Raw genomic sequence first — 23,194 nt, forward strand, 5'->3', positions numbered from 1 at the left:
ATCTACTCGGGGTACAGTCCAAAAGGTAGTTTTCCATGGGACAACAGTGTTCTTCTCTCGCAACAATTTGTCCTTGATTCTCAGGCCTTCCTTAATCAACTCAAGCTACAGGATTGTAACTTCTTCTCTCCTTGCATGATTAGTCAACAAAGGCATTCTAGCTAACAGAAAGCTTTTTTTCACCTGCAACACAAAACGTGAGAGAGAACAAATTCCACAGCACACATGTAATTTGGCTTGTTAATCCTAAAGCGAGTTTCAGGGAATTGCATTTCAGGCCTATTAAGTTTAGCTAATATAGGAAACAGCATGTGAGCCTTTACCAAGTACATAGAAAATAAGGCACGTTCAAACAATGCATTTACCTATAGGTAAAACAACACCATTTAGAAACACCTTTAGTACATGAAAAATTGTCAGTTTACTACACGAGTTCTTCATGTTAATCTTTTCTGCTTGTTTCATTTACTTTTTATGTCGATTTTTTCCATGTTACTTTTCAATGGTCTAAACACATCACGTTTCAAGTTAATACAGTTTGTGATCCAACACAAAGGATTATATGTGGGTGCGCTCTACATGTGAGTATAATGCACCCCTATAATTAAAATGCAGTTTCCACTACATCACCATGCACCCTCCCCTAGTAACAGTCTTCCATGTCATTCTTATCAGGCAGCCTCTGTATCCAGGTACAAAAACTCCATAACTCAGTGTCTTATCACTGAGAAGGGGAAAGACCGTCTTCAAACCCTGGAGCCGTGTCCGGTCATAGAGTTGTTAGGTGATTTTCAGGCTGTTTTACCTAGCTAGTCTAATTTAAGAACAAATGTAAATTAGAATTTCTTTGTTCGGTGGTTTATTTAATTGAAACATCATTTGCATTTTGTAGTATTTGTATACCTATCATGGATTTAATAATCCATATGTACTTCAATTTATTTATTTATAAATGTATAAAGCGTGCAGCAAATCAACAGGGTCTCCCGGCGCTTAAAAAGTGGAGGCTGGGTAACTTAGGCAACAGGCAAGAACAGGAAGAATAGTAATCAAGCCAGGTCGCAGGTAGGTTATGATGTAATAAATATCAATGATCATAATTACTTGTAATGTGTGTATGTAGTAATATGTAAATCTGAAACGTGGTAGCCCCTAACAATCTCTGCAAGTTCTCTGGTAGGTCTGTTATCAAGCACCTTTCCTTTCAATACTGCTAGCAAGCAGGATGTTGTGAGATTACTGTCTACTGTCCCTTTATCTTTAGAGGCAAGGCTATCCCCACATCTCTGGTGGTTAGGGAAATCGAACAGTGTGCCCTGAGATAGGTGATTACCTTTGCCATATGATTGCACATATCCTGCATTGCATGTGTATGACTTATTTTGCTTGGTATTTATGTAGCTATTTAAATGCATTCATTACAGTGGGAGATCTGAGCAGGATAACCTTTTGATGTGTAATGTGGTGACTATAAGTACTTGGCCCTGGGCGGCATTGGCTGCTTGCTGGGAGATGTGTGCGATCCCTGGAAATGCCTTATAAGAAAGGCTGTTATCTTGAATGAATTACCAAACTGTTTCTGTCCATGGCATCCAGCCCCTGGCATCTTCAATTGACCCATCTCCAGATTGTGACTTGAGAAACTCTTCAAACTTGCATAGCTATGTGGCTTTAGTGTATTTGTTATTTTACATTATTAAATTGAAGTCTTACTAGTCGTATATTCTTTTTTTAGGTCGAGCCTTTACCATTCCGCAGGAATGGGAAATGGGGAGAATTCAAGTCGGCTATTTTCTCTTCAAACCAAAGGGCTTTCAGCCGCGGTTTTCTTGCAGTGCCCGTGAACCACGTGATAACATGCACGCGCATTCAGGGCCAGCCAGCCCAGCACATCAAAGGGCTTCTCCTCCCCTAATTATTCATGGCCGGCCGCAGGCCGGCCGTACTTTCAGTTTCCCCAGAACGGCTAATTAGGGGAGGAGAAGCCCTTTGATGTGCTTCACACCAATGCGCCTCAGTCATTCCTCTTCTTTGTATTTGCTTCCAGACTCCGATCTGCTCATGTGCACAAGACGCTTTACACATTACACTCATCTGCCTGAAGTGGGAGTTTTAAACAAGCAAAGCTGGTCCTTCTGTACTTGCAGTTTCACTTCTAGACTCCGATCTGCTCATGTGCACAAGACGCTTTACACATTACACTCATCTGCCTGAAGTGGGAGTTTTAAACAAGCAAAGCTGGTCCTTCTGTACTTGCAGTTTCACTTCTAATGTGTGTTGTTATTTATCATGATTTTTAGCTGAGGTGTATCACGCTTGTTCATGAGTTTGATCTCTTCATACTGTCAAATGTTTTCTAAGTTGTTTTTGATTGTCTTACCACTGGAGGTCTCCCTGTGCTACATTTAGCCTCTGACACATGCAACGCCACTCAACCACGCAACGCCACTCAACCACGCAACGCCACTCAACCACGCAATACCACTCAACCACGCAACGCCACTCAACCACGCAACGCCACTCAACCACGCAACGCCACGCAACTACGCAACGCCACGCAACTACGCAACGCCACGCAACTACGCAACGCCACGCAACTACGCAACGCCACGCAACTACGCAATGCCACTCAACTACGCAACGCCACTCAACTACGCAACGCCGCTCAACTACGCAACGCCGCTCAACTACGCAACACCGCGCAACTACGCAACACCGCGCAACTACGCAACGCCGCAATGCCACGCAACTACGCAACGCCACGCAACAACGCAACGCCACTCACACATGCAACGCCACGCAACTACGCAACGCCACTCAACTACACAACGCCACTCAACTACACAACGCCACTCAACTACGCAACGCCACTCAACTACGCAACGCCGCTCAACTACGCAACGCTGCGCAACTACGCAACGCCGCAACGCCACGCAACTACGCAACGCCACGCAACTACGCAACGCCACTCACACATGCAACGCCACTCACACATGCAACGCCACGCAACTACGCAACGCCACGCAACTACGCAACGCCACGCAACTACGCAACGCCACGCAACTACGCAACGCCACGCAACTACGCAACGCCACGCAACAACGCAACGCCAATCAACTACGCCACGCCACTCAACTACGCAACGCCGCGCAACTACGCAACGCCGCAATGCCACGCAACTACGCAACGCCACTCAACTACGCCACGCCAATCAACTACGCCACGCCACTCAACTACGCAACGCCGCGCAACTACGCAACGCCGCAATGCCACGCAACTACGCAACGCCACGCAACAACGCAACGCCACTCAACTACGCAACGCCGCTCAACTACGCAACGCCGCTCAACTACGCAACGCCGCTCAACTACGCAACGCCGCTCAACTACGCAACGCCGCTCAACTACGCAACGCCGCTCAACTACGCAACGCCGCTCAACTACGCAACGCCGCTCAACTACGCAACGCCGCGCAACTACGCAACGCCGCAATGCCACGCAACAACGCAACGCCACTCACACATGCAACGCCACTCACACATGCAACGCCACTCACACATGCAACGCCACTCACACATGCAACGCCACTCACACATGCAACGCCACTCACACATGCAACGCCACTCACACATGCAACGCCACTCACACATGCAACGCCACTCACACATGCAACGCCACTCACACATGCAACGCCACTCAACTACGCAACGCCACTCAACTACGCAACGCCACTCAACTACGCAACGCCACTCAACTACGCAACGCCACTCAACTACGCAATGCCGCAACGCCACTACGCAATGCCGCAACGCCACGCAACTACGCAACGCCACCCAACTACGCAACGCCACGCAACTACGCAACGCCACTCACACATGCAACGCCACGCAACTACGCAACGCCACGCAACTACGCAACGCCACGCAACTACGCAACGCCACGCAACTACGCAACGCCACGCAACTACGCAACGCCACGCAACAACGCAACGCAACAACGCAACGCCACTCAACTACGCAACGCCACTCAACTACGCAACGCCACTCAACTACGCAACGCCACTCAACTACGCAACGCCACGCAACAACGCAACGCCACGCAACAACGCAACGCCACGCAACAACGCAACGCCACTCAACTACGCAACGCCACTCAACTACGCAACGCCACTCAACTACGCAACGCCACTCAACTACGCAATGCCACTCAACTACGCAACGCCACTCAACTACGCAACGCCACTCAACTACGCAACGCCACTCAACTACGCCACGCCAATCAACTACGCCACGCCAATCAACTACGCCACGCCACTCAACTACGCAACGCCGCGCAACTACGCAACGCCGCAATGCCACGCAACTACGCAACGCCACGCAACAACGCAACGCCACTCACACATGCAACACCACTCAACTACGCAACGCCGCTCAACTACGCAACGCCGCTCAACTACGCAACGCCGCTCAACTACGCAACGCCGCTCAACTACGCAACGCCGCTCAACTACGCAACGCCGCTCAACTACGCAACGCCGCTCAACTACGCAACGCCGCTCAACTACGCAACGCCGCTCAACTACGCAACGCCGCTCAACTACGCAACGCCGCTCAACTACGCAACGCCGCTCAACTACGCAACGCCGCTCAACTACGCAACGCCGCTCAACTACGCAACGCCGCTCAACTACGCAACGCCGCTCAACTACGCAACGCCGCTCAACTACGCAACGCCGCTCAACTACGCAACGCCGCTCAACTACGCAACGCCGCTCACACATGCAACGCCGCTCACACATGCAACGCCACTCACACATGCAACGCCACTCACACATGCAACGCCACTCACACATGCAACGCCACTCACACATGCAACGCCACTCACACATGCAACGCCACTCACACATGCAACGCCACTCACACATGCAACGCCACTCACACATGCAACGCCACTCACACATGCAACGCCACTCACACATGCAACGCCACTCACACATGCAACGCCACTCACACATGCAACGCCACTCACACATGCAACGCCACTCACACATGCAACGCCACTCACACATGCAACGCCACTCACACATGCAACGCCACTCACACATGCAACGCCACTCACACATGCAACGCCACTCACACATGCAACGCCACTCAACTACGCAACGCCACTCAACTACGCAACGCCACTCAACTACGCAACGCCACTCAACTACGCACACATGCAACGCCACTCACACATGCAACGCCACTCACACACGCAACGCCACTCACACACGCAACGCCACTCACACACGCAACGCCACTCACACACGCAACGCCACTCACACACGCAACGCCACTCACACACGCAACGCCACTCACACACGCAACGCCACTCACACACGCAACGCCACTCACACACGCAACGCCACTCACACACACAACGCCACTCACACACGAAAAACCACTCACGTTGCCAATAGGTCTCGCAGTACGACAGTTGGAGCCATTACAATTGCAAATAACAATGCCTTTCACTTTGGTTATCATTTTAAATACATAAAGGGCTTTGTCATTTACAAAACCAATAGCTCCAACTTTCCTACTGCGAGACCTATTGGCAACGCCAGTGCTTGTCTTAGGTGTACTTGCTGTCTGTAAGAAGCCACTGGTCAGCTCCATTACTGAAAATACACATATAGATCAGCCAGTGATGCTCCAAAGACCTTTGTCTTGTAGCCCTAGTATAGTTTCTCCTGGTTTTAATTGTCCACAGTCCGTATTAAGTGGCTAGATTTCTTCCCACCTTTCCTCTATGCAAGAAGTCATAGTGTGGTGTATTACAGACAACCCTTCAGCTAGACTGGAGCAGTATTCAAATCCGAAAAACATACTATGTATTTTTATTTATTTTTATTTCTTATATCGCGCAGGAATCAATCCCGTAAGGGTATCTCCGCGCTTTGCCCGCCATAAACATTATCCGAGACTGTGAGAATGATTAGTGGAGTTGGAATGCTTCCCGGAAAAGGAGAGTTTTTAATGTCTTTCTAAAGGTCAGATGGTTGGTGGTCATTCTCAAATCGGTGGGAAGCTTATTCCATAGAGCAGGGCCGACTGAGGAGAATGCTCGGTCTCCCTGTCTGGATTTTTTCGTAGTAGGGGGTTTCAAAAGGGCTTGGTTGCTTGAGCGGAGTGACCGGCTCGGTTGATACAGCTCCAGTGATTGAGAGAGATATTTAGGACTATCTCCATATAAGCACTTGTGGACCGTGCAGCACATTTTGAAGTTGATTCGCTGCCGTATAGGGAGCCAATGCAGCTCCTCCAACAAGGGCTTAGAGGGAGTCCTGGCTGATGCACTCATGACCAGTCTAGCCGCCGTATTCTGGACTACCTGCAAACGGCCCACTGCATCTGCGTTAGCTAGTGTCAGCAGGCCGTTGCAGTAGTCCAGGCGGCTAGTAACCAGGGCCTGTACGAGTGTCTTCCTGTAGGTGTCAGGGAGATACGGGAAGACTCGTCTTAAGAGGCCAATGGTATGGAAGCACAATCCTGCAATATGGTTGGTGTGTTCCTTAAGGGTCAGTTTTTGATCCATTTTTACCCCTAGATTTTTGACGTGTGGCTTTGATGTTGGAACTGGACCCAGATCCAGCGGCCACCAATCTGGAGACCACGGAAGACTTGCTTTGCCGAAGAGCATAACCTCTGTTTTTGCAATGTTACATTGGAGGCAATTTACGGCCATCCACTGTGACACCGCCCTCATGCCCTCAGCAAAGTTTTCCTTGACTTTAGGGCTAAGAGAACTGAAAGGGTAGAGGAGCTGGGTATCATCAGCGTAGGAGACCGGTGTGAACCCATACTTCCGCACAATCTCAGCAAGGGGGGCCACATAGACATTAAACAATGTGGGGCTAAGGCATGAGCCCTGTGGCACCCCCTTCGTGAGCACCCTCGAGGTGGAACAGTAGGGGCCCAGGCTGATAGGTTGCGACCTCCCGGAGAGGAAGCTCTCCAGCCAAGATAATGCTAAGCCTCCAATCCTCACTCCCTGCAAACGGCTGAGAAGGATGTTATGGGACACGGTATCAAAGGCCGCAGACAGGTCCAACAGCACTAGAATCATAGAACCCCCTCTATACTAGCCTTCTAGTTCTGTAAGGAAATTACCCACACTGCTTAACCGGAGTATGGTTTTGTCACCCACAGTGTCTGCCTCATTTTCAACAAAGAGTGCCAACGCTTCCTTCTTTCGGACACTAGTTGCATTTCAATGAGCGGTATCCGGCCTTTTGTTACCAGTGTAATTGAACAAAAAGAAGAGCAACCCTTAAGTCCATGCGATTCGGGTTATCAAGTGATCCTTGAAACAGGCGTCCACATGGAACTTATTTTGTAGGCAGATTTTGATTGACACGTATCTTTCGGTTTACCAGAATTCTTCAATAATGCTTTTTAAAATTAATAATAACAAAAGCCAGTACTTCAATAAACAACTACGGTTCAGCCAAACCAAATGTTATTAAACCAGAATTATTCCAACAAAATTGTGAAGGTCTTTCAGGACACTAAGAAAAGACAAAAATACGTAGACGTCAGATGTGTAATCAAACCAAAACCAAAGAATAATGAAACGGAAAAGGCGAAGTGAAAAATAAACATAAAAGGTGTATTGGTTGATCCAGTAAAGAGACAGCAGTTTATATTCAATGCAGTATAGAGTCGAAGGAGTGAATCATTGTATCACATTTTTGGAAACATTGTTGGTCTCTGTAAGTATGTCAATGTCGTTTCGACCCTTGGAAGGATAAAACGGTATCATCAGGACTCAAATTGCCTGGGGTTGGCTGGGTAGTAGAGGCGGTGAAAAATGTGAAGCCTCTGAGAGTATAGAAATTAATCCTGCCGGGCAAACTCCCATCAATTGTAATAAACAGTGATTTCTTTCATTAGTTCCTGTAAAACAAATAGGAGACACTATTTCGATCTCTCTAAGGAACATGGATTTTTGTGGACATAATGCCCTGTGCTGGGCTATCTTCAATGTGATAGTCGCTCATAGGGCATTGAATGCTCCTAATGTGACCACCTTGCGATAGGTAAATGAGCCGGCTTCTGTAGGTAGGTTTGTTACCAGTGGACACATTGCTCTGTAATTTTGGGTGCTCAATATAATGAAATAATACAGAGGTCATACTTGATCTCCCTTGCCTTTCTTCCATAATGAAGATACCCTCTGTGGATTTTTGAAACACCTTTAGAATTACAGACAGTTCGTTTTGAACTGCTGGTTTCGTCAAAATTAAGAGAACCAATCTGGACTATTGCAGTTTAATCTTACTCTGGAATGAATTTACCGCATATCAGGCCTCTCTTTTGAACCACTTACTTCATTCATAAACTTTTGAAGATAATTATGCTAGTTCCCCAGACATGGGAATGATAATGACTACAGATTTTATGCACATTTACTGCCATATCCTTTTCACCTTAGCTACTAAGAAAAACTTGTGTTTTGTGGTCTGTTGAAAGGGTTATTAGTAGAGGATAATGTATTAGTCTTCGTTGCCTTTCTAACTCTTAACCGCATCGCTGCTGCGCCGATTTTTGCGCTGTGCGGTTTTTTTTCAAAAGCCGCGTTACATGACGAGCTCAGCTCGTCATCAGCACACGCCACCCGTGGGTGATGACGAGCTGAGCTCGTCATCAGCATCGAAAGGGTTAACTAAACTTGTCATAGATCTATGTTGTCATCCCAGGCACCGGTTGGTAGCTGTCTACCTTAAACTGAATGAAAGGCTGTTCGGACCTTCCACAGAGCTAGCTTTCCAGAGTCTGCTAACCACTACTAGGATCCATAGAAACCGATCACAACACTTTTAAACAAAATCTCCATTATTGGCTGCCTGTTCCTAATTCAGTGGCTAAGGTTTGCTTTTCTTTGGGAGAGGTTGCAAATCATTTGTAAAGCAATATTATAATTCAAAGAAAATCCAGCTGTTTAATGATAGTGTCTGGGATTAGGTAAGGCACCTTCTCAGGGTTTGGAAGTTCAAACAGAGATTGAGTCTCAGATATAGTCTTATTTTGAGATGGGGCATTTGAGATGTTTTTCAACTCAAGAAAAATTCTTTTAGCTCTAGCTTCATTCCTTTCCTGTTGGATTCTTTCAATCTCTCCGGGTAGTTTTGTTATAAGACATATCAGCCCTAAGAGGTGATTCACTGCTCCACATAATGCAGGATGGTGAGGACCTTTGCATTTAAGGTCTTGGCAAGTCCATGGCACCTTGTGCCAGGAACTCAGTGGCTAATATAGCAATACCATCTAGCCTAGTGCATTTCATCTCTCCTAACCAAGCATTTATAAGATCTCCCGGGGGTAAATATTGTACGATTTCAAGCAATGCTCCAAAGGCATATTACTAAATGATCATTAGTACCTATGTAATGTCTTGTAAAAGAAATTGTAGACCTTAGAATGATTTATAGCACAAATAGGACCAAAGTGATAAAAGCGGACCATTGCTCATTTTGCACCTTCTGTCATGTTTTCCTGGCTAAAACGCAGGGTGACTTTCGGAATTCAGATTTGCCTTGTCCATTCCTGCATGTTTATCTTGCTTGATTATGATGTTAATGCACAGATTCCTCCTGCGGAAAGCTAGAGGATATGGTCTGGGACTACCGACCACCCCCTCCCTGTCTTGCACACCAACATCATCAAACCTTTAAAATATTTAGACATGAGAGGAATTTTCTTTTAAAGGCAGGGGGTCTCACGACCCCCCGGCCGTATTTATTAAAATATGATAACAAATTTAAATTGTTAAAATAAAAACAATATTTACACATTCATTATTATGCAAAAATTCTGACATTAGATTTACACAATGTAGACAGGTATCAAAGGTCTAACCTTAACAAATGTCTAATACAGCGTGTTCCTAACCAAATCTAACATCCTACGTATGAATTTTGCATACCTAACCCTATGGGCCTACGGCAAAGTCGCTAACCGTTGTCAGATCCTTATTACCTAGCTACGCCCTCACGTATGAGTGCGCATGCACAGAGGGCCCGTTTACTGGGAGGGTACTTCTCCCCTCCCTCCCGGTTACCCTGTACGCTCCGTGAACTCCATTAATCAAAAGGGGGGCCCTTTCACTCTACGCCCTTTTGTGACGTCATAGTGTATGTGCGGGGTGGCTAACCAGCCCAAGAAAGCGTGACTCCCCCGAACCCATCCAACCAAGCGGATATCCGGCCCCTGGAGTTCTAGGAGAGACCAATGGCCCCTCCCCCTGGCGACCCCATTCAAGAAAGGTTGACGCCCCTTATGGACCTGAAATTGACTGCTCACTGATCATGCCCTTACCGCCACAGGCCTGCATAGTTGACAGACTATCTGCCCCACCCCCAAAACCACCTACTCTGAAAGGTCATGCCTACCTAGAGAAGCCTCCCACCCATGCCAAAATATTCTTAGCCCACAATTTGTTGTCCTCCCTAGTCAGGTGAACCCCATCCTGTACTTAAAATTGTTCCCCCCAAATGCACCCATGTGGAATATTCTGCAAGTGAGGTGATCGAAATATCCTCTCTATCATGTTGTTGATCCTCTTTACCGAGTGAGTCAACACCCTGACAGATTCCCCCCCCCCCCTCCACTGGAGCCTAGGAATCAGTTGAGACCACAGTATGGTGCAGCCTGGGCGTACTTTTGCTAGCCAACCCGCTACTGAAATTATCTCTTCCATCAGCACCCTCCTCCCCAACTTAACCAAATCGTTGCCACCCACTTGCACAATAATCACTGAGGGTGGTGGGTTGTTTCTGTCCAATAACTCTGTAAAGAAGCCCCTAAACTGGCTGAGGCAAAGTCCCCCCTTCAATGAAAGGAAACCTTAAAACCTCCCTGTTCCGCCCTCTGGCTAAAGTCACCTGAAAAGAAAACAGGTTTAGCACGCTTAACGTACGAGTGACCAACCACCCATACCACTTGAGTCATGTTCTGGAGTTCTTGAATCCGTTGTGATGAGGATGTTCGCTGATGCTGTTCCGTTGATAGTTTCCGTCCTGCGTGACAGACCTGAGAAACTGAAATACAAACAAACACAACCGGTGTCAGCGTAACTTATTCGCTACCTTATAACATGTGCAGCCGCAGATAACGTTTATAATAGTCAGAAGACCATCTCCCAATCCTCTTTACACTGTTGGCATGCAACCTTCTCGCTGTTTCTTCCGTGGCCGCCCCTATTCTGAAAGAATGTGTCCCAAAAACTTTCGCATTCAAACCAGCGTTGCTAATTGCCATTGCAAACACTCTCTGGAACTGGAACCTTGTCAATGGAGTACCGTCTGCATGCATTAACAGTGCTCCCTCTGTTACACCTACTTGCTGCTCGAGAAAGGACTTCACATGGAACACGGGGCAACAAGGATTGTTCCAAGCCCGCTGTAGTACCAAATCATACCCCCAAACCTATTGGTCTGTTTTTGATTTACGTATGATAATCATCAGCGTGTCCTCCACTATCTTTGTGTGTTCGCGCCGGAGGCCCCCTAGTAAGTCCAGTTTACTGCTAGCCACCAGCTCGCTCACCCGCAATGCCCCATAGAAGGCCAATGAAAAGGTGGCTCTGAATAATAAAACCTCCCCTGAAGAGCTGCACGTGTGAGGCAAGATGTTCACTATTGTCGCCAGGCGATCTAAACCTATTGGTTGTCTGGGATCAGTGCGCGTTGTGTGCAAGCGCCGCCACCCCCTCAGAGCCTTTCTTACTATGAAACTGTCTGTGGGATCCTTTGCCCCTTTTAGCTGCGCAAAGAAGGACACAGCCACCTTGTGTCAGTTAGCTGTGGCTGCTGAGCGCCCTTCCTTATGTAAGGTGTCGATGTACTGAGTAAAGTGCCCCTCCTAATCCCATTTTTTCTCCCAGTCTTGACCCAAAAAGGAGCAATAAGACACAAACGCCCCTTCATAAGCCGTCCTGGGAGCTAGGCTAGCTGCCACGAGGTTCTGTAGCTGAGGGCACCAATTTGCCAGAGTGTGGTTGGGAAGTGTGCCGGTGCTGCCTCCGCTGTTAGTAGATGCTCCCTGAATACCTGCATCTTAAAGCGAGAGGGTGTATCAGCTGCGTTATTCAAAACCCAGGGACATGTTGGGCCCTAAACTGTACATTCCATTTCATACACCTGAGCACGATCTGCTTCAATAGGCGGAGTATAAACTTACACTGTGCCGCCGGCTGATTGATACACTCCACCACGGTCAAGTTATTCGACCAGAAGATCACAGATTGATTGCACAAACTTTTCGGCCAGACTGTTAGGGCAACCCATATTGGGAATAGCTCCAAAAAAACGATGTTCGCCGTCAAGCCGCTTTCTTGCCACTAGGCCCACCATTCTTTTTTTTTTTGTTTAAAAACCTTTATTGAATTATCAAAGCATTACAAGCACGGACCTACAACCACAGGGGCCGGCCGCAAACTCAGGGTATATATTCAGGTGGCATGCAAATGTATTCGACCGCGTAATATCAACGAGACAAGCATAGCATAGGATTGTATGTGCCATTAAGCGAAGGATATGAAAGGTTGCATTTTTAGGTTATGTAGAAGCAGTAGCGGCTGCACTATCGATGGCGTCACACCATAGAATAGAATTAAGAAGAGATGGGGGGGGGGACGTACCCTGCATTGCAATCAGAACCAGGTGATGGACATTACAGCCTTAAACATACTACGCCCGCCAAGGCAGACAAGGAGCAAAAATCAGTACAATAGCGAACGAATCAGCTAGAGCATCATCCCGAAAGCCCACCCTCCACAGACAGTGAGTAATAGGCAAGAATAGACGCCAGATAGATAAAGAAGTAAGACAGAGAGAGACAGCTAATCTACTGAGGAGGAAGGGAAGCCCCACCTAAGAGAAAGAGGAAAAGAAAGAGACCATAGAACAAAACAAACTAAAATAATAAACCCCCCCCCCCCCCAACACCCACCACCCTGCACCCCTGTAATGGCTACGGCCAACCTCACTAACAGCGTGCCTGTCGCCCCAGAACTACCCTAAAGAAAGGAAAGAAAGCGGAGGAGGAGAGCAATAGTCACTGAAGAACTGTCTTTGGCGGTAGAAAACTTTAGAAACAATGTTCCGTCGAACAGGAATGAAGCAGGGAAAGCCAACGACGATCACAGGAGCACCCTCCATAAGGCCAGAGTCATCAAAATAGGCTAAAACAGGCTTCCGTCCGGGGGTCTCTAAATGGTGCGGGGAATAATCCACGGGGTCCAAGGCATGCTGACAACTTGTCGGATTATCCACTTCTGGTTCCAAGTGTAGGTTATCCAGCTTTACAGACATCCGTTGGCACAGGACGGCAAAGTGAGAGCGGAGCGCCCCAATGACGGCCATTACGGACCTCAGCGATGGTGTGCCGTCAGTATCCCCCATCTCCTCCGGCATGAGACGAGGCAGGATTTGGACCCTTGAAACACCGTCCAGGAACCAGGCACACACGGGGCTTATGACAACAGCGAGCGCTCACACAACAGGCAGGATCAGTATTCGCCACTCGCGGGGGCCAGGCCGACAACCCGGGCTCCCCAGAGGGTCACCGGGCATAGGACCCCCGACCGTGGTCACCGATATCACATGCGTCACTGTGCCGTGTCCTTGGATTAAGCCGGTTACTCAGTTGTCAACTGGAATTAGAAGGATTGGACCGAGGTCGGGAGAACGGAAGCAACCCTGGTCCCACAGCCGGTGTTGATCACTTCCAACCCAGATGGGCCAGAAATCGAGGTCCCGGCGGAAGCTCTGGAATAGGCCGAGAAGTAAATTCGATGTAACTTTGTCCCCCGGTAAGCTGGAGGGTCCGGGTTTGCACCGCAGGAGTCAGGAGCACTTCATACGTGTGGGAATTCGGCGTGCTTGAAGGATGAAAGGCAGGATATACGAGCTGCCGGTGGAGGTCGGCGGAGCCGGGAGCTTATGCAGCCATCTTGGATCGTAGCGTAACTCCTCCCCAGGCCCACCATTCTTGAGCCACCCACTTGTTCCCAAGTATGGTGCCAAACCCCACGCTGCCCGCAGCTTCGGTCCATAGACCTAACTCGGCCGACGTAGCGGGGGGGGGTTTGGGGGGGCTGCACCAGACTACCCTGCCGTTGAAATCCTCCAGAAATGCCATCCATATACGCATGTCCTGGCAAACCTCAGCTGACAGTCTCGTGTGATAATGTTTCTCCCTCAGGCCTGTCATGGCCTGCGAGATTGAGCGGGAAAAGGAGCGTGCCATGGGTATTACTCTTAGAGCAAAATTCAGCTGACCCACAATCTGTTGTAGCTGCTGCAGCATCACCTTCTCTTTTTCTACACATTGTTGTAGAGCTGTTCTGAATATCCTGATTTTGTCCCTGGGTAACCTGAAACAACCTTCCTCTGAGTCCAGCTCTATTCCCAGAAATTCTAAGGATCGTCCTGGCCCAACCGTTTTTCCAGGCGCTAGCAGGACCCCAAAATCCTGCATGAGCACTCAAAATTCCTGCAATGCCCACACACACTCCTGAGAGCCCGCTGTGCCCAGAAAAAGAAAGTCATCGAAGTAATGCATGACATGACGGTGCCCTGTTGTCTGTCTAAAGGCCCATTCCAAAAAGGAACTAAATGTTTTAAAGTAGGCACATGACACCGAACAACCCATGGGCATACACATATCCATATAGAATTTTCCTTGAAAAGAAAAACCCAACAGGTGCTGATCTAGGGGATGCACAGGCAGTAGCCGAAAGGCTGACTCAATATCTGATTTAGCCATGAGGGCCCCCGGCCCAAGAGTCCTTAACATCTCTACTGCTTGGTCAAAAGACGCATACTTAACGATACAAATTTCTTCGTCGATGGCGTCACTTAAAGATGCCCCCTTAGGAGCTGAGAGATTATGGATGAGTCTGTACTCGCGCTTCTCCATCTTTGGGACCACCCCGAGGGGTGAGCAAACAAAATTGGGTACTGGAATCTCAGTAAAGGGACCAGCTACTCTACTCAGGTGCACTTCTTTCTCAATTTGTGTTGTCACTACTACTGGATTGTGCCTAACTGACAACTGGTTCTTACATTCTGGTGTCCCAGTATATCCTAACGCTAGAAATCTGAAGCCTTGTGAGAAGCCTTCCTGCAGCAGTCTTGTAGAGACATGGTCTTGGGTACCTGTTCAACCAAGGAATCATAGCCATAACATCAACGGGTGAGTGGGTGACCTGCCCCCCAGACCTGCTTCCTCCTGCCCCTGTTTCCGGAAGCATTCTCTTTTGAGCAACATGTTGTTTCTGAGTGAGAAGTTTGGCCACATATGTAACATGCGTGTTTGAACTTACAAGTACCCGCTGCCCTGGTTCATGCTCCTTTGTTAAAGTCCCAACACACCCCTTTTCGCTCCCCTCCACTGCCTCCGGCTCTCTAGCGGCCGCGTCGCCCCCTTGTGCTGGCCAAAAGGGCTGATGGGGTTTGGACGGGTAGCCCTTGTTTCCACTCGGGCCCACACTCACTGTTTGCCCCCCTGTATATTGGCCATACCATGAAATGGAATCTACCCTATCGCAGGATAAAGATTTGTCAAACTCCTTTGCTTTCCTGAATGCCATGTCATATTCCTTCCACTTATCCCCTCCATGCTGATAACTGAAAGTTGTAATTCTACTCTGGTGACGTGCCATTTCAGTCAGTATATTTGGGGAATGTTCGGCCGTGATCGCCATTAGTACAGAAAAGGCTCTTATCCAATTAATCAGTGTCTCATCTACCCTGAATTTTGCCAATTGGGCCCGTCACTAACTAGGGAACATCCAATCCTTCTGCGTCCTAGCATACTCCATTTCCCTGTTGTCTACTAGCAATGAAAATATATTGACATATTTGCCGGCCCAAATCAACTCTTTCAATCGCTGTGTAACATGCTGGGCTAGGTATTCTCTCCTGGAGGGTATTGTACCCGCCCGAGTAGCGGCAATGCCACCTCCTTACCACTTTCAGCAACTCGCGTTGGCTCAGTACTCTTGTCCGTTCCGGTGTCGCAGCCCGAACCTGTTGCATGAGGAGAAATGGGTGGGGTTGGCTCCCTGCCACCACCTCTGGCCAGCAGGATCTTTGCTACCATTTTCTGAGCCTCAGCGGAGGGATCCTGTGCAGAGGGCAACACACCCCCAATGCTCAGCCATGGGAGTACTGCCGCTATCTATGCTGCCATTTCAGGGGGCACCTGCCCAACCCCCGGGGGAGCACTAACTGGAGTGGGTGACCCTATGCCGGGCACCGGTGTAGGTGCCGGGTTCACTACTGGTGTAGTTGGGAGCACCAAGCGTGCTACGATTGGGGGTGGCTGCGGTATGGCTGGAGCTGGCGCCACTGGTAAACTTTTCGGTGTTGGTGGAGGAGATACGGGTGCTACGGGTGGTGTGGGCACACTGTCTGGGGCCACCTTAGGTGACCCCCGTACCGCACGTGGCTTGGGGACCCGGCCAATGCCTCTCTTGGCCCTGCCCCACCTAGGCACAGCTTCCAGTTCCCTCCTGGGTTGTGGGGGCACTATAACTTGCACTGCACGGATCGCGCCTTAAATGACTTTCTTCTCCCCCTCCAACCGGTGTCCGGTGATACTCCTCGTGGCACAACACTAGATCATCAGGGCCCCATGAAGTGGAATCACGAACCTGAAACAAGAACAGAGAAAAAATTATTCGCCCCTTACTGGAGGGGCACGGAGCGAGCGTGGAGAGCGCGGTAGCAAGAGGGCGCCTTCCGTGCTCTCCCGGCCTTTTAACTAGTAGCGCAGCATGGGGGCAGCCCAGTTCCAACTGGTCCGCCCCCCGGGCTCCCCCCCTTCGACCCAGTAGCAATCCAACCGCTTCTGGGTCAAACACAGGAGCCGGCACCAATCGGTGGTGGGGGCGTACCCACTGCATCATCAAGACTCGGCGAGAGGGCACTCCCCACCACCTAGGATGCAGGGGGAAGGGGAGGCTATATGCGCGGGGGGCCGAGCGAGCCCCCTCCCCTTTCCCATCTGTGCCCAGAAGTACAGAGGGAAACACTGGGTGCAGATTCACACCCGTTGCCTCTTGCATTTAGGAAGACTGGTATCTACCGCCCACCTGAACCCCCCCCCCCCCCCCCTCCACCTGAAACACTGCCCTCCGCCCACACCTGAAACCCTGCCCTCCGCCCACACCTGAAACCCTGCCCTCCACCATCTACTAGGATACTGCTTTGCCTGGCTCAGACATATGGCCTATCTGTTGCAATGTCTCAGCTGTGTCTCAGTGAAATCTAATGGACTACAGGTCGTTCCACAAGCAAACCCATGTTCTTGCATTTGACCACATGTCATAAACCAAACAAACGAGGCCATTCATGCAGCTGGGTGTTCTCTTACATTTGAGAAACCATTTCAACTGTACGTCACTTTGCGCGCGGAAATGGGTATTACTGCTGGGCTAATGCCTCCAGAAAGAGTAACTCTAGCCCCTGGCATCACTTTTTGTACATCTATCATTGGGTGTCTAGTGTGTAGTTTGTGCTTCACAGCAGAAGTTGTAAATGAACACTTGCCTATTTTATTGCATAACTTATTGCAGTTTCAGGTTGGTCCGGGGGTGTTTTTCGTAATTGTAGTTGACTTGGAGACACATTGCCCTACATGACGCCTCTGCTGAAAGTATTATGTTTATATATTTTCAACACGGGAGGCGTAGGCTAGCACGGGCTTCTGCTTTCGCCATTGTCTGAAAGAAACAGCCTCTGACTGGCGCTCATGGCACGTCACACTTTCAACATGTCCCCGGGTTCGCTCTCTGACCGTATTCGGTATGTTTGAGAAATGTTCCTGCGACATCCAAATTGTCCAAGACGTGCAGCGTTCCACAAAGGAAAAGGAGGGGAAAAAACCTAATCCTTGCAGTGGAATAATTCACGTGGCCGCTTTACGGGGCTTACTCGGTGCCGCCCGACAGACGGAGGAACTTGAAGAATTCCTAAACCCTGCGTTGGACGGGGCGCCAGTAATGACTGCAGCACATGTGGGCAAGATGCTTTTCCGCATGTTCAGAAGTGATGTCAATTGTTCGGATTTCTCACTCGCGTTAAAGCTCCGGCAGCGCCGCTCCCCATCTGATAAAGAAATGATCTTTCCAGCGCCTTGGCGCCTTCATCGGCCTTGTTCCCGGTGCGCTCTGAATGCTTGCACAGATCTGCATTAGTCTCAGATATACACACCTTTCGTTCCCTCTGACGCCCACACCTCATCATGCTTCGAGATCACTGCTCCAGGGTTTCTGTTGAGTTTTATTATGGCTCTGACACAACCAGGCCAAGCCTAAGTTATTTTTACGTTTGTGCCTTCACCCGTCTTTCACTTGTTTGTTTTTAAGCTGGTCTGGTCCTCTTAACCTCTATGGAATGAGTTCGAGCCCCTATTTGTTATAAACCCTCAGTGACTGCTTTCCAGCCCTCTCTGTTTTGTTCTATCCTCTTGACAGTGATGGCACCAGTCCTCCTCCAAGGCAAAGACATGTGTGCAGCTGTGTAACTTCTTTGCCACTCATACTCTGTGGGGTCCTAGTGTGGCACAGTATGGCTGCCTTTAGTGTGTTGGGATAGGTGATGCTGCTGGAATGTTTCTCCGGTAGAAAGTGAAATCCAAATTTTAAGTTGTAAAATGCAAACCAAGTATCGCAGTCCTCGCCCAGTGAGACTGATGGTGGTGCAGATCTGCTTGCTCACAGGAGCAAACCGGTCATTAATGCAGACGTTTCAGTGGCACCTCAACACTGCCCCGTAACTATGACTACCTTTTACTATTTTAGGTAACTCTACAAAACCTGCACAAAGAGACCTTTTTGGGTGAGTGCATTATACATTTCTTCATTCAGTCCCTCAATTGTAATGTAAGGTGGATTTGTAGAGCACTGTTCATCACCTATGAGGGTGTCCAGGTGCTGTGTAGGTGAAAGTAGGCATGTGATGAGGCTGGCCCTGAGTGCAGGCAGTCTTGATGATAACGCAAGAAGTCTAATTAAAAAGCCAGGTCTTCAGCTTCCTGCAGAATTCAAGAAGTGAGGAGAAAGCCCGGATGTGTTGGGAAGGTTGTTCCAGGAATTGGCGGTGTGGTAATGTAATGTTGCTTTTGTATAGTGCGTTTATCACGCCAAGGAGCATCTTGGCGCTGAGAAAAACCAGAAGGATGGGAGGTGCTGGATCAACTGCTCATCTGGGTGGACCTGTCATTTCAGATTAAACCTTTACACAGTGTGTCCACCAAGTTATAAATCCAGGTTTTTAAAGATTTCCTAAACACTGATTCAGAGGTGATTTGACGAAGGGGCAGGGGAAGTTTGTTCCAAGCTTTTGAACCCAAGACCGCCAGAGCTTTCCCTCACTTGGTTTTAAGTCTAAAGGTAGGGATGGTCAGCAGGTTTGCGTTTGAGGATCTCAGATTTCGTGAGGGGAGGTATCGCTCAAAGCTCCTCTGAAGGTATTTGGGCCCTCGTGAGTAATAGGCCCTGAAAGTGATCAGTAGGACTTTGAACAGTACCCGCTTGTGGATCGGTAGCCAGTGGAGGGCGTCCATTGCCGCTGTGGCCGATGTTCTCCTAGGCCATCTCAACACAAATCTGTCTGCTGCATGCTGGGCCATCTGCAGCTTGTGCACAACCGCCTTGTTGGTCCCTGCATATAGACTGTTACAATAGTCTAGCCGGGATGTTATAAGTGCCACTGCCACCATTTTTCGGACTGGGAGTGGTAGTAGGTCGAAACATTTTCTCAGGCCTTTTATGATGCTAAAACAGGTCCCCGCCAGGGCCTGTTGTTTAAAGGACAAAGTGGCATCAAACTTGATCCCTAGATTCCTGACTGCATTGATTGTATTTGGGGGAACGGTGGCATCTTCAGGCCACCACTGTTTGGGACTGAAATGATTATATTTGCCAAAAGGTTGAATTTCAGTTTTCCCTGAGTTACACCCCGGGTGATTACTGCTCATCCATTTAAAGGTGGCTGAGAGGCAGTTTTTTAAAATTTTCTTCTGCCTCTGTTGTATCATCATCCAGCACCAGGATGAGCTGCGTATCATCCGCCTAAGAGATGGTGTTGATCTTAAAGGATGATATCAGTTCAATCAGGGGTAGTAGAATGATCAACCACCTTGTTATGCTTCTGTGGATGTGTGGTGTGTCATCGAGTGAGTGATGCTGAGCATAGTTATCTGGTGTGTTGGTGGAAGTGAAGCCTGGTGATTGAGGTATGCATGTTGTGTAGTGACTTGAATGCATGTGTGAGAAGTTTGAACTGGCAGCGCTTCTGGGTGGGTAAACAGTGGAGCTCTGAGAGGAGTTGTGGGTTTGGGGCAGGAGATTGAGATTGAGGTTGAGTCTGGTGGCGGTGTTTGAAATGCTTGAAGTCTGTGAAGATGTTTTGGGATGCCGGTCAAGAGTGTGTTGCCGTATTCCAATCTGCTTGTGATTAGGCCTTGTGTGATGGTACGTCTGGTGCCCAGTGGGAGCCTCTTGAAGATTTTATGTAACATGCAGAGGATATTGAAGCATGAAGAGGAGACGGCATTGTCCTGGGACTTCATTGTGAGGTTGGTGTCCAGGATGAGTCCTAGGAGCCTAGCGTGGTCAGTTGGGGTGGGTGTGGGTCTTTGTTCTGCAGGCCACCATGTGAAGTCGCATGATGAGCTCTTGTTCCCAAAGATCAGCACTTCAGTTTTGTCGATGTAGAGCTTGACACATTTTTCTTTCATCCAACTGGCCACTCTGGTAATGCATAGTTTGAAGTTTGTCTTGATGGTGACCGTGAGCTGGATGTTGTTAGCATAGGAGATAATGTTGATTTCATGGGATCTGATGATGTTCGCCAGAGAAGTCAGGTACATGTTGGAAAGTGTGTGGTTGAGTGATTATGCCTGTAGGACTCTGCTAATGAGATGTTTTTGTTCTGATATGAACGAGTATGAGCCTGTCTTGTTGTGTTTTTCCAGTGAGAAGGAAGTTATCCATTTGAGTGCTTGTCATTGTGTTCCTGCTGTGTATAGTCTCTGAATAAGTGTGTTGGGAGAAGTGTAGAAAGCGGCGGAGAGGTTGAGAAGGATGAAGGTGGCTGTTTGTCCATGGTCAATGATGGTGCGTACGACGTCTGTGGCAGTGATGAGATCTGTTTCGGTGCTGTAGTGGGGGTTTCGGAATCCTGATTGTGAGCCATCCTTGGGCTGGTGGCATTGTACGTGGTCAGAGACATGTCTGTTGATGGTCTTCTGAATCTCTTTGGCTCTGAAGGGGAGCAACGAGATGGGTGGGTACTTGCTAATTATTTTGGGGTCAGCTAAGGTTTTCTTTTAGGAGGGCTGTGACTTTGGCGTGTTTACAGCTATCTGGAAAGGTGGGTGTCTTCAGGGAGGTATTAATGATGAAAGTGAGTGCAGTGCTGATCGTGGCTCTTCCCAGGTTGTAGATATGGTGGGGACAAGGGTCTGTGGGCTCCCCAAAGTGTGTGGTCTTCATTATTGCTGCACTGTCCTTGATGGATAGAGGGTTCCATGCTGGTAGTTGGTAGTCTATGGCTGATGAGGTTAGCAGGCTGGCAATGTCGATGGAGGGTGGCTGGAGTTTCAAGTTGCTGTAGATTTTGGTTATTTTTTTCGTGGCAGAGGTCAGAGATGTTGTTGCAAAGTTCTTGTGTAAGGGTGATGGTGTTGGGTTGGTGAATTCCTTGACATTGGCAAAGATTCCTTGCAGTTGGAGCTAGATTTGATTATCATGGTCCGGGCCTTTTCTTGGTCTCTTTCACTTGATAGCGATAGTGTCTAGGTGCGACCTTGTAAATTTTCTTAGTGGTTCTTTGGGTGGTTCACCCTTTCGATTTGTTTGAAAACTCTCTTGGATTCTCTGAGGTCAGCTTTGTACCAGCTAGCTTCTTTGTTTGATCTTTTGGAATTGTTCTTTTTCATGGGTGCCAGGGTATTGGTGCAGTTGAATTCCAGTTGTTGAATGTGTTTGTTTTTATTGCTGATGAGGTTATTGGTGGGGTCTGGGTAGTTTAGTTGGGGGTGCCAAACCATTCCTTTTCTCTAAATTACTTCCAGCAGTCACTTGGTGTGTTTCTAGCCTTCGTAGGGGTGGTTGGTGGCCCTGTTATATGGAAGTGGACCTCTGAGTTATCTGTCCACTAGTGGAGAAGATGGGGTCCAGGCTGTATCCGCCATGTGGGTAGGGCCTTGTATCAGCTGGTTGAGGCTGATGTTCTCTACACTTTTGGGCAACTCTGTGGAGTTGGAGTCTGTGGAGCTGGAGTCTGTGAAGTCACTGAGATGAACGTTGAGATCACTTAGGAGTATGTAGTCTTTGGTGACCATGGCGAGAGGTGCAGTGAGGTTGGTGAGGTTACTGAAGTAGGTGTGTGGTCCTGGGGCCGGTAGGTGAGGGTGACTTTGATAGTGGTTTTACTGTCTGTCTGAAGCGTGAAGTGCATGTGTTCCATAAAAATGCCTTCTGGATCAGTGAAAGAGGTACACTTCATTCTGTCTCTGTGGATAATGGCAAGTCTTTCTCCTGGTTTATGGGGCCAGTCCTTGTGCAGGATTTTGTATCCAGTAGGGATGACTGTGGCGATGCTCTTTGGCATGCCCGCTGCAGGCGCCAACTGTGCGGCTATGCTGTAGACACCTTTAAGTAGGGCTTTGGAGAATGGTAGGAGCATGGGGGGGCAGTGGGTAAGTTCAGCAAGAACAGGAAAATCTGGTGGGAAAACAAGCCCAACAGAGAAAGTCGGAGGGGCAAGCTTTGACAGAAGAAACCAAGATGCAAAATAGAGCAGTACGAGGAGCAAATGATGCAAACAAGGGGCAGCTAAACAGAGTCCGGGGCAGATGGAACAGACAGCATATAGAAAGAAAGAAAGTAGTTCGAGTCAACAGCAAAACTAGCAGCTAACCTGAATTACGACTAGAGTCAGACATAAGCACGAGTCGGCAAGGCAAGCTCAAAGTAGCACTGATGCAGAAAAGAGATGCTTGGGTACCTTCTCCTAGTCTATTAGTTTGCAACTTTTTTGCTCCTTTTGTGTTCATGTATTATAAATTTCATACATCTTTTCAAAAAGTGTTCAATAAGGATGCAGTTGTGAAGAACATGCTGACTATAGAAAT

The 23,194-nt window shown here is 48.6% G+C and overlaps 1 protein-coding gene across 2 annotated transcripts in view; it reads left to right on the forward strand.

Annotated features, from left to right (window-relative positions):
- The window catches only part of MPP7 (MAGUK p55 scaffold protein 7), a 985,108-nt gene that overhangs the window by 577,870 nt on the left and 384,044 nt on the right, over positions 1-23,194 (forward strand). The window lies entirely within an intron of this gene.

Source organism: Lissotriton vulgaris, chromosome 10, assembly GCF_964263255.1.
Source record: "Lissotriton vulgaris chromosome 10, aLisVul1.2, whole genome shotgun sequence".
NCBI classification, from domain to species: domain Eukaryota; kingdom Metazoa; phylum Chordata; class Amphibia; order Caudata; family Salamandridae; genus Lissotriton; species Lissotriton vulgaris.